The sequence below is a fragment of the Eleginops maclovinus genome, chromosome 7, assembly GCF_036324505.1.
Source record: "Eleginops maclovinus isolate JMC-PN-2008 ecotype Puerto Natales chromosome 7, JC_Emac_rtc_rv5, whole genome shotgun sequence".
Taxonomy (NCBI): Eukaryota; Metazoa; Chordata; class Actinopteri; order Perciformes; family Eleginopidae; genus Eleginops; species Eleginops maclovinus.
In genome coordinates, this window is record NC_086355.1 from 6,851,155 (window position 1) to 6,867,942 (window position 16,788).

A 16,788-nucleotide genomic window follows, 5' to 3' on the forward strand; every position below is an offset into this window, starting at 1 on the left:
CTGTAAAGTTGCTTTAAATTAAAGTCCCATCGATGAGCAAAGCAGCTAGTTAGTTAAATGTCCTCATCAACGACAGAAATGATGGTCAAAACTATTAAACTCTGGGTCAAAAATATTATGTTCCCTTAATAGCTTGGAGTGAGCCAGAGGTTTCATTATTTCTAAATAAACCATCTGCTGCTCGCTAACACCCACCCAATGTAAATCTGAGATGCAAGGCGGAGGCCCTCTGAAAAGCTGTTTGCTAAACTTTGTAATTACTACATGATGTGATCTCAAATCTTCAATCACACAAATGACAACTGGAGGCGTTGTAGTCTAGGAAACCTGGGAATGTGTCAAGGATCAAAGGTTGTGCCGTGCCATGATTGAAAGTAGGGAAAGGTGTCATGAAGCAGTTTCTCGGTTGGATAAAACATGTCTTGAGGCAGTACTGCTGAGCAATGCGCAGAACAGAAGGCGTCGACTTGTTTAATCTGGGTTATGTGATCCTTTGATTGATCTTGCTCCGGCTTAAAAAACATCTTTGGTCCCAAACTGGTAGCCTGGTGTGCTTCCACATTTAAATGCCAGTGGCTTTAAGCTGGGGGAAAAAAAAATCAATGAAATTCAAATAAAGTTCCTCTGAAGTTACAAATCCTCGTCCAATGTCACTGTGCAGCAGGACATTTCACAGACACCGCTCTAGTTAAATGCAGGAGTTAAGATGCAAATGAATCTGTGCGGATTCGTCTTGAAAGGAAAACATACAACAAACATGCAAGTCATGACACACACTAAAGCTGACCGTCTTTCCCACATTATTCTATCTTTCTTTGCTTCTCCCACTCACTCGGTCACCAACCCTTTTTTTCCTTCCTCTTTCCCATCCTATCAACTGTAGGCATTTAGTCAGTGTGGATCTTGCCGCAGTACTCTCTCTGAATGCTAATATGCTGGGCTGATGTGGGTCAGGACTTAATCCTGTAGAAATGATTATCACTGCACGGCTGGAAGTTCTCCTGTAGGATATCATTACCATTCTGTACTTTTCCACTGCGCCACACTACCATTCCCAGCAAGACAACCACATCACTCCGGAGAAACTGGAACAATGAAAATGATATGGTGTAGCACCCAACAGGGAAATATACTTTCCCCTTTTGTATTCATTGTGTGTGTGAACGTGCTCATGAACATGCCTATTGTTGAGTACGTCTTTTGAAAACAAAAATCCGGAAAACTTAAAGGGGCCCTATTATGATCATTTTTTAGGTTCTTTCTTGTATTTTATGTCTCTACTGAGCCATGTTTACACCCTTTATGTTCAAAAAGCTCTTTATTTTACTCATACTGCCTGTGCTGCAGCACCTCTTTTCACCCTCTGTCTGAAACCAGAGCCCAGTCTGCCCTGATTGGTTAGCTGAGCGGCTCTGTTGTGATTGGTCGACCACTTTAGAGACGTCTTGCCCTTAGCCTATCACTTACAATGTGTTGGAGTGCTAGCCAATAGAAGTGCGAGTGTTAAACAGAGATGTGAATATGTTACGGAAGTAAACAACGGCGTCCAATGGAGGCGTTCGTCACCCTATGATGAGAGACTATTTAAGTATTTAGGCATTTTTATATAAAATATCCTTGTGTATATGGCTTTATCGTTTTGGCATGATTATCGCTGGTCCCAACATTATAACCACAAAAGAATCAAATAATATTTCCACATATTTGTGTAGCCATTATAACTATAAGGTCAGGAGAGGATTATCAATCAAAGTGAGCATGATTTGGCACATGATCCTCAAAGGCACCGTTAACCACAATACTGCTCAGGGCATTCCTGTCAACTAGAAACTCCCCTAAGTAAATGGAACGTTAAAAAAACCACACTATTTTCCACGTAACATTAACTGAGTCAAGTAGCTTAGCTGGCAGCGTTTTGCCTTGTCTCACTTTGGTATATACAGTTTATTGGCATGGGAGTCTCAGGATCCCTCCGGAGTGTCTGAAGGAAGTGGCCGCGGAAAAAGAAGCGTGGGCAGAAAATGGGTAAATGGACAATCCATCAAACAGTAACAATGATTATTTTATCAGGCATGGCAGCGTGTGTCTTTTTATGCACGCATGTGTGTTTCCTTGTGTGTGTTCACCAGTGCGTGTGCGTGCTTTTAATTCTCATAGGTAGAAAGCCAAGCTACCTGCAGAGCATGGGGATTCTGGGTAATAGAAAAGTTATTTGTTTCACAAATAGAGTTAAAGCCATAAGGGAAATCAATTGTTCTGTTGGAAATAACATGAGTGCATGCTTGAACTACCTCACACAGAAAGTGCCTGAAAGAGGCAGAGACAGCATTAGACTGCACAATGTTGCTGATGCATTGAATATGAAAAGCTTTATTCCTTTCTTCTTTTTCTAACCAGCCACTGAGCATTAACCGCAACCATAAAGCAAGTCCGAGCATATTAGAGAAATGCTTACTTTCAATATAATTATCGCTCACCAGCGAGTAAGGTGAATAAAGGGGATACACAATAACAAAAGGAATATTGATGTAAACGAGTGCAAGATAATTTCACTGCGGTGCTACAAAAAGCTGAAGATGAGGTTTCTTGATGAAAGTAACATCAGGGTTTCAGTGGGAAAAACCCCAGGAATGTAAGAAGAGGGAGAGATACATTAAACAGGTGATGGAGCTGGAGACAGAAAATAGAGACAAGAGTCCAAAACTAAAGAGTGGCAAGGAAAGTGATGAGGAGGAACATCATGAGAGAGTGAAATTGACGGATTACTTGTGAAACAAGGCGTAATCTGGAAGCCCGGGTTTACCGAACAGAACAAGGACGAGGTCAGAGTACTGCATGTAAGCTTGGCTTCACTTGCACATATGTAAAGGTGACTCATTTTCTCATTTTCCAGTTGAGGACAAAGAGTTATAACTGCCCTCTCCAGCTGAACTCTGTGATCAAGTCCACTTTAGAGCCACATTATGCTCCACTCGAGCCACAGCTGTTCTCAGTCTGCCTCACTCTTAAAGGTCACGCAAGGAACTGCCGACACACAAAAGGTCATGTTATCTCTAATAGGGGAGCGCATGCGATTAGAAAAGCCACTGAATAGGGAGAAAAATTAAGTGAGAGAAGAAAAAGGAAGGAGATTAATATAGTAGAAAGTCAGTGGAGTGAAGTTGTTGCTAGGTATTGTCCTCTTCATACGGAAAAGGCCATGCTTGCGTCACTACTCTGGCAAATGATATGCACCGAAGAGAACAGAACAACGGTCAACAGTCGATCAGGACGATAACGTTCCAAACACAAGGGTCGCCATTTGGGTTTTTTTTGTTGTTTTTTTTCAATGTTCAAATCAAAGTTTATTTATATAGCCCAATATCACAGAACAGGGACGTCTGAGTGGGCTTTACAGGTTAAGAAACATAGATAAAGAAAATAATACACAGATAATGACACAAGATAGAATGTGAAATACAACAATACAAATATAATAAAAACAATAGGAAAAAAACCATAAAAGGTAGGACTCAGGAAGACAAACATAGGGTAGTGTTAAACCATCTATAGGCTTTATTAAAAAGTAAGGTCTTCATCTGACTCTTAAAACAGATTAACTTAACTGATTTGTATTAACAACAAAATGTCAAAAATGAGAATTGAAATCTATGTGTCGAAGTGTCTCGGAGTGAGTCATTAAAAAAATGAGTAAACAAAAAATTAAATCAGACTTCACAGTGTAAGCGAGAAGTATCCTTAAATCCAATTTTCTACCAGATCTTGCAACTTAAAAAAAACCCTAATCTATAAAGCTCATACGCCGTCAACTGACAAATGAAGATGTTGCGGCTTAAAGTGAAGAATCAAACTCAAACAAACTATTGCTGGCTGGCGGAGGCGCAGACCAACACGTCCTCTCATCAGGAGGCTCCAGTGCCAGCAGACGGCACCGGACAGATGGGCAGAGCTCTACAGGACTTTAAAGAACAACACCTCTGAGTGTTGAGACTTACAGTGACAGCAGATGAGGGGAGGGAGAGTAAGAGAGGGGAGATGTCCTCCAGATCTGCAGAAATATATTTGAGTTCTTATAATTTAACATTTGATTTTATATTGCCTAAATGACTCCTTCCAAAACCGCTCCTCACATGGTGCTTGATTCGATCTGCACCTTCATGCATTAGATTAGATAACACGTAGGCTGGGTTGGGAAGGCTAGCTCAATTGTATTCTCATTCAATTACCTATTCCCAAGGGTGTTGAACCCTGTACACACAGTAAAGCCCCCTGAGACAAATCTGTAATCTGCAGAATTTGGCTATATTTCTCTTTATATTAAACTCAATACTAAATATATATAAAGACAAGAGAGAAAAAGATAAAATGTCACCATTATTTTGTACGTCAAAAAAAAGGGACGATCATCACAGTAGTTTACAAGTTCTGCCTTCCAGCTGTGAAAATGCTGTCATCATCCAAGGACTCGAATCATTGGGCACATTAGTGTTGCAGATATCAACTTGCAGCAGCACCAAATGAAATAAAATGAAACTAACCTTAATGCAACATAAAAAATAATAGTCAGAAAGTGCGCAGACTATCCTGCTTTGAGTTTACTTGCACTACAATCTCCATTTTTTCACGAGTGTTATAGACCATTGTAAGAAATCATACATGCATTTACTTTTATTAAACCAGAAGTCTGATCTATTTCACAAGAGAGTCCTGGCCAAGGTTACTGAATCTATCGGTGATCTGACCTTTTATTCTGAAACTGTATTGGAACAAACTAACCTTTTTTTCTTCCATGTGTAATGTGCCATTGGTTTAATGGTTAAAAAAAACAAAAAACACTAGCAGGATACGACACGCCTTTTTTGGGCTGGACTGTAAGGACATTTTTGGTAACTTCAATGCAGAACAAGACTTTAAGATTGCCATTCCACTCTGCCCCAGAGGAAAGTCATTTAGAGTTCTCTTATATAACACTGTGATTACGATGATAATGATAATGATGACGACGACGATGCAGCACTTGGGTTAAAGGTCTATTCAGGATACTAAATAGAACGCTTCATGTTTTGGTTTTAATCAGAAAGCATGCAAACACCACACTAAGTATTCCTCCACTGTGCTCCTGATACATGCATGCTGTGAGAAATAATTCAGGAAAAAGCTGCAGAAATAAGAAACAGTCTTCTGGTAGCATAGCTAAAGGGGCCCTATTATGCTCATTTGAGTATTTTGTGCCTCTACCGTGACATGTCTCCATGCTTTAATGTTCAAACATCTCTTTATTTTTCCTCACACTGCCTGTGCTGCAGCACCTCTTTTCACCCTCTGTCTGAAACCAGAGCCCAGTCTGCTCTGATTGGTTAGCTGGCCGGCTCTGTTGTCGTCGGTCAACCTGCTTAGAGATGTCCGGCTCCTTAGCCTATCATGTACAATGTGTTGGAGCGCTAGCCAACAGAAGCCTGAGTGTTACCTGGTGTTATCACTATGTTACGGAAGAAAAACAAAGGAGTTCAATGGAGGCGTTTCAGGCAGGCGGGGGCGGGGGGCAGTGTGTGGGAGAGAAACGTTTGCAGACCATTTTAGCACAAAAACACATATAACACTAGGAAAGGGAATTATGTGAGGCTCATTAGGAGACAACTTGTTTATCAATGCTACCAAATGCATAGTCATGAGGTACTGCCTAACCCCATGACCAGAATTAAAGCAGTTACCTTTCTTTTCACAGTGGCAGGTTTTCGTTAACCAGCTGCCAAAAGCACTTAACAAAAGGAATTTAAACCTGCTATATAAATCTCATGCGATTGGCGAAAGGAAGGTTTAAGAAGAGAAGATTAAAGTTAAAGCCTTCGAGATTGATTACGGCAGAGCAAGACTTGATCAAGAAAAATGACTCGTTTTGTAAGATTTAGTTAATCTATGTGAAAAGAGCCAATAACTATAAAGGATCGTCAGTTCAGAGATAGTTAGGCAGCGTTCCCCCATTGACACAGCCGGTAGCCTGAAACATAAAGCTGAGATAAAAGCACGGAGAGGAGGCCGTGAGGAAGCTGGCTTTTATCAAAACCAATCCATACCCTTAATGCCGCATTCAGATCAATGTTGGCTCAACATGAAGTCAGTTAAGTGGTTATTAATGACAGCAGGGATGTGTTATTGTGATATGTGGCTAATGTTCATTGCCCACAGGAATGGGTCAAATGTGATTTAAATACACTACTTACATATGTCGAGTATTAGAATCAATTGGACCTTATTGCACACTGTAAAGGCTAGGTTACAAATCCTCATTATAGACAGTTATTTCCTGGTGTTCAAGGCATTTAACATTTAGCTAGGTACATCTAGGCTTGTCTAACTGCGCTATCGACCTATTGGACAATATATATGACCATCTTTTTTACGGATTTGAGTTATTAGATTCAAGCCGAATAACAGAGGAGGTTTTTTGTTGTTGGATCTGACTCATAGCTAATATTTTATTACTTTGTTATTTAAAAAAGGTGACAAACGTCAGGAAACTGGGCTGGCAGTATATGGCCTGTTGATTGACTTTGTGTTTTATATTTATTTAAGTTCAGCAAGAGTCCATTTTATTTATTGTTTTGGATTTTGATTTATTTATTTGGAAAATGTAAATACTTCTTTCACATTGTAACTACAACTCTATTCCTAAGGCAAGTTATTGCTCTTTAAGAGTGAACAATCATTATTATGACAATATATTATCATTAATCATTTGATACAACATATTTGTAAAATGACAAACACTGCAATTATTTCTGGGACAGTATTTTGTCCGATAAATGTATTTTGTCCTTCCAGTATCACATCTTTAAATGCCAACCCCTCATGTCACCATATTTCACAAACAGAATATCATCAGGCAAAATTTGGAAGAAATGTTTTCACTCATTTTAACATTATACGTTACATTCAACGTCAGTGTAATGGTGAATTGCGTAACCCCTGCCTCATAGTACTGGAAAACACAAAATACATTTGAAAAAGCAGAGGTTGTGATGTGCTATTTGCAGACAACCTGAAATAATTGAGTGATTTGTAATTGTTTTCCTCTCCATACTGGCTGCGCACGGACACCTTTCTAACACTACTCTGAGCGAGACCAGAGATAAATCCACTCTTTTTGTTCTGAGTTAAAATGCATAACAGTGTGCACCCACACACATCAAACACACAATCCCAGCTGCACACTTATTGCCTAGTAACACAAGAAGGGTGTTTTTCTTTTATTTCCAATGGGGTAATTACTACCATGGAGGGTAGTTATTAAGGAAAGCAAAGCCAGTACTTTAAATGCCTTTTCACCCATTGTTTGATACTAATAACACATTGCAGGGGCTGAAGTGTGTAGTTTAGGAAGGAAGGAAAGAAGGAAAGAGCAGAAAATAAGGGAGACATTGCAAAGGGAGGCTGAAATAGCTAAAGGAAATGAGGGTTTCTTTCATCCTTTCCCTCTGCAAATTACAGTTAAAAAGGGTTAAATGTTGTTCTAATTTTACCATTATTCCTCTTACACCTTGAACAATTTCCTGAAATGAGTAAGAATAAAAACCATTGTCAAAAAAACTAAAACTAATTTAAGCCAGCGATAGTCTCCCATAAGCACCCCTCCAGGCTTGCACCGGCCCTACTAACTTCCTGCTTTATTAAAACAGAGCGAGCAGCAGCCAATCATAGTCAAACCAACAATGTTTATGGTAATGACAGAATTGAAGATATAATTATCCTCCTAAAACAGTGTGTTTATTCATAAAACTATGCAAATTAGGCACAAACCACTTTTATACAGCTTTTGTTTCTGTGCTCTGCAGTAGGTTTTGATGTACTGTATAATGTGCGAGTGCTACATGAAGGGAGAGAAAGAGAGAGAAAGGGAAAAAGAAGGACTGGCAGAGGAAGAGGGCGGGGGAGAGAAAAAGAAACAAGAAAGACAAAGATGGAGAAAGTCCATTAACACACTTGTAAATGAGTCTCAGCTATTTACCCCACGCTGGGCCTCTCGAATTACTGACTGTGTTCAGGATGCAGATTGCAGATGGCAATTAAAGATGAGCCGTGTGCACAGACACACACAGAAAGACGCACACACACATGCACATGTGCCAGCGTAAGCTTGCATACACTCTCCCCAAGGCGGCAGTTTGCTGCAGATCTACTGATCTCCATAGCAACATTCACTGCCGTGGGCGATGGTGACATCATGAAGATTGATTGTCATAAAAAAAGGAAGAGTACAGCAGGGAGAGGGCAACGGTAATAGAGGTGTGAGGTAAAGTGCTACAGTGCTCCTCGCTGTGGGATAAAGCCGTGGCCTACAGTTGGGGGTCTTCTTCGGGGGAAGAACAGATATAAGTAAAGGGCCTCAGCTGGTCTCCAAATACTTTTCAGCAGAGAGGATGGAGAGATGGGCTTATGTAACACAGAGAAAATATAGAGAGCTACTGTAGCTCTCTGGGGTTCAAATGCTCAGCGCGTTCCCTCTGCTCTCCTTTCTGTTTATCCACCCTCCTCCTCTATTTCTCTACTCTGACTCCTTATCTGTTTCTGTTAGACAGCCTCCTCTCAACCCTCCTTTCTTGTCCCTCTTCACACCACTGACTGATCTTCCTCCTTTTTTTCTCCCTACAAACTCTTTTACCCCTCACTCAACACCAAAGCCCTGCATGGCGTGTTGAGTAACTCCAGCGTCCAGATACAGCTACTCACTTGCCGGAAACATCAGAGAAATGAAGTTTGGAAGTTCTGTCTTGCCTCGTTTTTTTTGGGGGCGCTTGTTTTTCTTCATTTTTCTCTTACGTAAGACAGACAGAAGTGGAGCAAGCTTCAAAGTGAATGGCAAAGCCGCCTTTTCCCCTGCTCGCTTTGCTGTTCATGCATGTCATTCCAGTGCCAGCTCCCTCCCCCCTTTTCCCTCCATCTCTCTCTATCCTCATCTTTCTTTCCTCTCATCTCCAACCTGCCTCCATCTTCTCTCACTACTGTACACCAGGTTACTTTTTTTTAGATGATCACCCCTGACATTGTCACGGCCACCTTGACCAAACCGAGTCGGCAGTGTACGGGGAATAGGATGACGGCACACTTTCTTGAAGCAAAGACCCTCTGAAAAGTCTGTCTCATTATGTTTGCCTATTCTCGCTGTCTGCCCTTGTTGTATCAAATACAGAGTGATGCAGGGATGAGTGGGGTGCTCTTTCTCTTTGATTACCTGTCAGTGAGCCCGAGCATCAGAGGCAGAGGAGGTAAAAGCTACCATTACCTAAATCATCCCCCTTTAAACACACAGCGTGGCTCAAAAGGTGGAGAAAGTCTTACCGGTGATTTAACACAAATGCTCGGGATGGCCTAGATACTGGATGTGTTATGAGTACTGACGCAAACACACACACACAGAAACACATGCTCAAACACATGACTGACTGAACTGAATCTGACAGTAAGCATAAAGTTGATCCCAGGCCAGAGAGAGACAAAGCAGATCTGTTGCTCCTGTTGTGGGTGGACCTTATGGACCTGACACACCAAACAATAAAAGTGCTGACAAAAACCCTCTGATGCGTCGCCTCTCATCACCTCAACTCTTCTAAGTAGCACTAAAACCCACAGCAAAGACTACAGTAAAAATATTGCCATCATGCATACACATTCTGCATATGCGTGACAGATAGTGACACAAACATCCCGTACACACCATTGAACCATGAATAAATACCCTTGTAGGAGATATATATACTGATATTAGTGAAGTGTAATGTAAATAACAGTGTATTTAATATTTAATTAAGTGGACTTGTTCAAAGACCTTTTTAATTGGCTTTTAATTGAATATGTTATTATTTTATCCTTTTTTCTACTTTTTGTTTTTCATTTTCTTCTTGTTTTATTCAGTCCTGTGTGGTTTATAATCACAAAGCTATGTGTTACCCGGGTTATTACCGAGGAAGGGTATGTTTTTGGTTTGTGAAGCACAAAAATAGAGTTTGACTTTACTCGATGTTGTGCATTGTGCCAGAAATACAGCTGCAGATATTTGCATTATTATTGTGATATTGTCATAGGGCATACTTTAGACTGCATAAGGAACAACATAAAAAAAGATTTAGAAAAAGTCTGCTGTGATCTTTCATAAATCCTTGAACTAAACTCTGCCTCCAAGAAGTACGAGTTGGTTTATTACACAGGAAAGATGGATTTATTAAATGGAACTCAAGTCAAATCGGAGACAATCCTTTGCAGACTAAGTGGGATCCGAATCGAGAAAGTGTCTGAAGAAAAGTTGGCTCTGTCACTGTAAAACTTTTTGCTTTTGCACTTCTGTTGTGTTCTGCCAGTGGAGGAAGTGAAAGGCACACAGAGGGAAAAAAGACTAAGGAGAAACCTCTCTAAATGGATGAAACCAGTGATTCACCGGGCAGCCAGTCAGACAGCTCTTTCTCAGCGACTGCCTCCGCCGCCGATTTAACATGCTGAATCGGCTTAACTGCTGCTGATAAGGTCTATTAAAACCAACGGTGCTGGACATGCCGCTAAAACCGCAGCTGCTCAAAGACAGAGCCTGACAGTCCAACGTCAGCCTGGAGCCTGAGGGGGGAAATAACCAGGAGCCCGGTGTGAATCGAGAATAGGTTCATACCTCTCGTGCATCTTCTTACCAGCCTGTGGTGAGCAATGTCAAGGCAGCAACAAACAAAGAGCTCTACGTGATTCACGGCAGGGTGTCTCTTGCCTGCTATGTGGTGCTGTTTTTGCCTCTTCCTTTGTGTATTTTCTCATCCTCCTGCCTTCCTCGCTCTCCCCTTCCTTTTAGGGATGTGTAGAGGCGCTGTTAGTTCATTTATCATACAGCAGGCTCTGGCTCTCAGCCCCAGACTCAGTGATTAATGACGACCGTTCACACACTTAAACATTTAGCTTTGTTTCGCTGACACACTAGTTACCATACCGGTCACCACGGCTTACTTAACTCTGGGTCGCAGAGGGGCTGGAACCATATTCAATGACGACACCATTTTTTCCCTCCCCACCATATATTCACTGTGACCTTTAAAGGCTGTAGTTTTTTCCTCTATGTTAGGATGTAAATATGTCATTTATCACAGGGAATTACCATATTCACACATTCCCAGCCAATCAGGAAATTGCCTTGTGGCGCTTCTGTACATCCCTTTAAGATATGCTGGGTTAATTAAAAATCTTCTACTGATATTTTATCTCATTAAAAAAGGGATGTGACCGGTTCAAAGCATGAAGGGTGCCATACTTGTCTTTTCCGTAGATGTACTGCAAGATATCCATCCTTCTTATCAAAAATATCTCCCAACAAAATTATAATCTACATCATCCTTTCTTTAGAGACACTGCAATCTGTCAGTAAACAGGAACAGGACGTCTGAGTTCAGCTCATAAGGCATCAGGCTGTTTTACTTCAGCCAGTTAGGACAGGCTGTCATCAACATAAATATTGTAATATTATATTTAGCAGAAATATAAAAAATGGGGGCCTTTTTTGACAGCATTACCAAAGTCACAAATTAAACTAACAATAGATCTTATTTTCCATACTTATACGGATGCTTTCATGCACATCTGGGGTGAAAAACAACCTGTGAGTGAGAGGAACTGGAAAAGATAAAGCGTTCAAGTGAAACAGTGATTGTTTCTGTGTTTCTCAGGTGTTAGGAGTCAGAGGTACACGTGGAATTGTGTGTGTGTGTGTGTGTGTGTGTGTGTGTGTGTGTGTGTGTGTGTGTGTGTGTGTGTCCGTGTGTCCGTGTGTGTCAGGGAGCAAGGCAGAGACAGAGTAATTTAGTGAAGTGGCTCTGCGTTGACCTTTAGCAACTCTCCAGAGCAATGTCAATTTCAATTTCACCCCTCTCCACAGGAAGCAGCACATGTGTGGTGAAACAGGTGTTCTTCATTACGGTATACTTCTTTTAGGGAAGAGAAGAGAACAGACGTTGGGAGACCAGAACATCCTCAAAGATAAATCCTCAAATCTTCAAGCAGGCAGAGGTCAACATGTGAGGCAGTGAGAGAGAGACAGGTTGTGAGGGATAAAAGGATGAAGGTACAGACAGAAGATCTGAGAGGCGCTGCATGCTGAAGGTTTATAGTCTGCTTCAACCTCATATATTCAGTGGAAATGACAAAAGTCATAGCTACTGTAGCTTTTATAGAAGCAGTATTGTGAAAAAAATACATACACGTCCTGTTGATACCCCTGGTACCCGTCACTGCCGCACTATATTAGAGTCAAATAAGCATAATCCACCCAAAAGTGAAGTGGATATATTATTAAGCTCAAACAGCAGGCCCCAAAAAAGGCATACGGTGAGGAAGTAAACCACCTTTGATGAAAAGCGTGCTTCATAGGAGTAGAGTAGTCATGGCAACCTGTAACCAAAAACTGGAAAACCTAAGTGAAAGTGAGAAATAAGCAGCAGCATTTTAACTGAATTGAATTTGGTCAGACCAGAAAGGGGCATAACATAAAGGATAGAATAGAAGGAACGCTTAATCGTCCCACAGAGCGGGGGTGGGGGGATGCCTTGTTCAGGGATACCTCGGTAGCACATGGTCTTTCGCGGTCTTGAACCGGTGACCGCATAGTTCCCAAACCCAGCCTCTGCGGACTTCGCCACCACCAATCAATTCCCGTTATGAAACAGGTGGTGTTGGAATACTATTGATGTAGCGGTTAGTAAGCTAACATGCTAGTACTAGCCGGCCCAAAAAGTTTTTAATGATAACCGATAAATGAACAAAAATATTCAGCTTCTTTTGTGGAGCAGTTTATACGCAACATACTACAATTATATACAAATTGAAAAGGAGAATTTAAGTTTATTTGTATTTAATGTTGCACACATGTGAGTCTACAGAGCAGAGCACCCACGGGGAAATTAAGTCCCTGTATGAACCCACACTATTGTGAGTAAATTGGATGGTGTGACATCTTACATGATTTTTGGGGAAATTTGAGACTCTCTGGATCTCATTTTGCCCTAAATGTCATGACATCCTGCTAAAGTTCACCAAAGTTGAACTCTACATGAGCCCTGCATGGATTAGCTTTGCTTACACAAGAATATCCACTGTTTGGAGCAATTCCACTGAAATCATAAAAAAAGAAAAGAAGAAGTCACTGTTTGGTTTCATGGACAGGATATAGTTCTTTCCAAAATTGAGGGGGTGAAGTAGAGAGGTAATTGTGGGTAGAAGAGCGGGATCAAAGTCACAGCTACACTCTAAGTCTATTCCTTTGAGCTTGTCAAAAACATATTGCGAAAACACCAGGAAATTCAGCAACTGTGAGTCTATTAGTCTCCATGGCTGTGAGTGTGTTTCATGTCAAACTAAAATAGATATAAGAGTCATCTCCCTCCTGCCACCCAGCCCGTGTTGTTGGGTCCTGCTCTCTGAAATAATTGATTCAAATTCTTTTCCACTAGAGTGCACCCATCTGCTGGCTTTGGGGGACGGTAAAATCCTCTATCAGTTACAATTATCCCACAGTAACTGAGGACTGTGCTGCAAGTGTGTGTGTGTGTGTGAACTGGCCACTGAGTGATGCAGGGGGCATGTGAGAATATCAGTGTGTGTGTGTGTAGGTTTTCAACTAGCGATACAGAGAGAAGTGGAGTGCTCCGTAAGCGTGAGTTGAATCCCTGCATCCCTTCCTCCAGGGATGGCAAATCCATGACAAATTAACCCGGGGGAATAAACACCCAGTCAGTGAGTCTGAGAGTGAGCACGTGTGTTTTAAATTTAGAGCTTTGTTTAATACGTAACATACTGTGAGTGTGTGTGTTTCTGTCTAACGAACCCCAACCCAAACTCCAGTCCAGGAAATATACCCTCTTCATATTCTGGGGGAGTGGACTGCACCAAGTCACCACTGGGGGACAGCACTAAATCTGGCAATATAGAAAGTGCATGGCTACTGCCTGAGGAAACAAACCATCCTACACAACCTTCATTTTGTGTCCTTTGAAAACTGAAAATGTCAAGTTGTTCGAAAAGTAATATTTGTGATGGGGCGACTTTCAGTGTTTGCACCGGCACAGATCCCTTGAGGACTCCTGAGGCCCTGAAGCCTTGCAGATCTGTGGGATGATAGAAGCACACACACACACACACACACACACACACACACACACACACACACACACACACACACACACACACACACACACACACACACACACACACACACACACACACACACACACACACACACACACACACACACACACACACACACACACACACACACACACACACACACACACACACACACACACACAGTTGGTGCCGTGGTTCAGTGTGTGTATAGTCCTGATTGACAGAATCTGTAGCTGTGGGATTTTGGTCTTCCAGCTGAAAGTCACACAGTGTCAGAGCTGCAAGGAAATCTTCAGAAAGCTGGGGACTCTGACAGGACCCCTCCTCTCCGGAGACAAACAAACTCCCACTCATGCCTCTGTCTACGTTTCCCCATCTTCCCTTTCTCCCAACATTCCCAATCCTCTTGCTGTTGATGACCACTATTGTGCATCTCTTTTTTCTCCTTCCTCCTCTCTGCATCACACTGTTTGATTTCCTGTTGTCCTCTGTGGGAGTTTATGTAACATGTGTGTTTTATTCATGTCTGCGTGAGCGTGCGCTGTGTAAAGCCGGCTGTGATGGTGGCTGTCTGAGAACTGCACTGGTTGCAGCAGCAGAGGAGATAAAGTGGGGCCGTGTTTCCCGGCAGTGTTGCAGATTTATCTCTCTGCTTACGGCTCTGATTTTACTGCCCATCCACAAGCCTCCATTGGATCCCATATCTCTCTCCCTCTCTCTCATTCGCTTACTCTCTTTCTCTCTCTCTATCTCCCTCTTGCCATAAGGGACCAGCTTCTCTCCGTGCACGCTCTGGCTACCATAAATCTGCTACGATGCTCCATAAAGCTGCTTACGGCATGACTCAACAAATATTAAGGAAAAGGAGAATAAATAAATAAAGCTAAATAGAAACTCTCGTCTGGGAGAGAGACAACTTTTCTGCGCACAAAATGGATCCCGGCTGTAAAATATTTACCTCGGTGTCTCTGTGCTTCAGACACTCTTCTGGGAGTGTGGAGGCCTACCGTACAATATCACACACACTCTTTCTTTTTGCTTATGATTCTTTTATGGCCTTAGTAGTGCTAAGCCTGTTTTTACCATACCATCAGAAGGGTAGAATTGTCTTTAGTTTTCTAAAGTCTTCTTCGGCTCCACGAGTGTCTTTTTAACTCTAATATTTTCAGTGACGGTAGGTAACAAAGTACATTTACTCAAGTACTTAAGTACACTTTTGAGCTACATGTACTTTACTTGAGTATTTCCATTTGATGCTACTTCACACTTCTATTAGACTACATCTTAGCAGCGAATATTGTACTGTTTACTCCTCTACATTTATTTGACAACATAATAGTTACTTTTGCAGGTTTATATTATTAATACATCAACTAAATCAACAAATACATGATGATGAATTATTACAGATGGAGACAACTGGTTAGGAATGTTATTTCATACTTTCTCAGCTGCAAAATTAAAATGATAGACACAATAATGCATCACTAATTACAAACAAGTTATTTATTATCAGAAAATTCAGTACTTTTCTACTTAAGTATATTTTGCTGCCAATACTTCTGCACTTTTACTGAAGTAGCATTTTGAATGCAGGGTATTTACTTCAGTATTTCTACACTGAGGTATTAGTACTTTGCCTGGGATTAAAAGCAAATTGAATTTCAAACTAAGAAGATGGATGGTTAGAGGTTTGAAAAAGAAACACCATTAAATAGCTTGAATGGGACTAACATTAAAGATATATCAACCTCTGCTGCACTTAATTAGACCATTCTTCTTTTAAAACTGTCTTGTACAAGTGTTAAATGTTATGAAAGTGCAGAGCTAAATCACTGCACGGTCTTAGGACACACTTTTCCTCACACAGCATATAGAAAGTACAGGCAGAGAGTCTTTAAATGAATGCAAAAAAGTTTCAAAAAAGGAGACAAAGCTATGCTTACAATCAGAGTGATAAATACAACTGAAACAAATAGCTGTTCGGCTCATGGTGCAACCTGTTCACGCATAGTGTTGAGTATCCTTACATGCGAGTGTGTGCTTGTCAGTTTATCAACCGCAGCAATTTTTCACTCTTGATCAGTCAACCGCGGAGGCATTTTAAATGAACTACCTGGATTCCTACAGCATCAGATACAAGACAAAAGGTAACCTCTCGGTAAATCATTACGCCTTCTTTGTCTCGGTCTCCCCCCTCCCTTCCCCTCTCTCTCTCTCTGTCACACACACATCCAATCCCTTTCCTGCTTTCGAGAACTCTCAGTCTTGTCCGATCAGCATCATCATGACATACACATGAGCCATTCATAGAGCGGCGAACACCATGTGGACAGCGGGCTGTGCCCAGAAATCAAGCAATATGCTGTCGCAGAAAAAAACAAACAACCACACACACATATAGTTCTTCACGCAAGCCCGTGCACACATGGTCGGCCCATCGTGACCCCACGTCAAAGAAGACAAACAGCGGCGTCGCAAAGCAGCCGCCTTTCCATGTGGCGAGCCGGCGTATGGAAGCCCGGCACCATATGGACCCGCCATTGTTGACAAAACAGCCGAAGGGACATTAGCAGCAGCCATTTGCATATTATGGAAAACACTTTTACAATTGTTTTTTTCTTTTGCCGTTTCTCTAGCAAA

General features: G+C 41.5%; 1 protein-coding gene across 1 annotated transcript in view; it reads right to left on the reverse strand.

Annotated features, from left to right (window-relative positions):
• Positions 1-16,788, reverse strand: part of il1rapl1a (interleukin 1 receptor accessory protein-like 1a) — a 152,975-nt gene that overhangs the window by 36,474 nt on the left and 99,713 nt on the right.